The following is a 656-nucleotide window of genomic DNA, read 5'->3' on the forward strand; positions in this document are numbered from 1 at the left end:
GCTTGCTCGCTTTCTCTCTTTTCTATCCTTCTAATTCTCCAGGTTGTCTCTATACTCCTTCTCCCGTGGACCCTCCGCCTCGCCGTCCCCATGCATCCGACGTTCTCGTTATGTATGACCTCCTTTGCCACCCCCCATCTCTATCCTTCCCTTCCCGTTTTCATCCCTTCCTACCGCCCCTATCCTGCTTCCATCCTCTCCTTCCACCATCTATTTGCCTCCACCCCTTTCCCTCCCCCTACCTCCACCTCTTCCTTCCCTCTTCTTTAACTGCCTCCACCCCTCCCTTCGCCTCCCTCAGCCAGCACCCCTTTCCCCTCTCCCCGCCTCCACCATCATGCAGATCTCCCCCGTGGGCGCCTCCATCTCGCCTAAGCTTGAGGTAATCCCATCATTATTTGCTGCCTACCATCACCCCCGCGGAGGCCGGAGTATCGACAGCCGTTATGGAGGTCCGGGATTCTCTTCTCTTCCCTCGAACTGGACGGGCGATTGCGGAAGGATTTTCCCCAAGGCTCTCGGGACGAACTCCTTGGGTGTGGAGGGTCTTCTTCCCCCTTTTCGCATTCTTATTCTTCTGTCTGTCTCGCTTTGCTTCTCCTTCTTTGTTTCTGTCCCTCTCTTCGCTGTGTCTGTTCTCTGTTCTGTGTCTCTGT

Source organism: Penaeus monodon, chromosome 22 (genome assembly GCF_015228065.2).
Source record: "Penaeus monodon isolate SGIC_2016 chromosome 22, NSTDA_Pmon_1, whole genome shotgun sequence".
NCBI classification, from domain to species: domain Eukaryota; kingdom Metazoa; phylum Arthropoda; class Malacostraca; order Decapoda; family Penaeidae; genus Penaeus; species Penaeus monodon.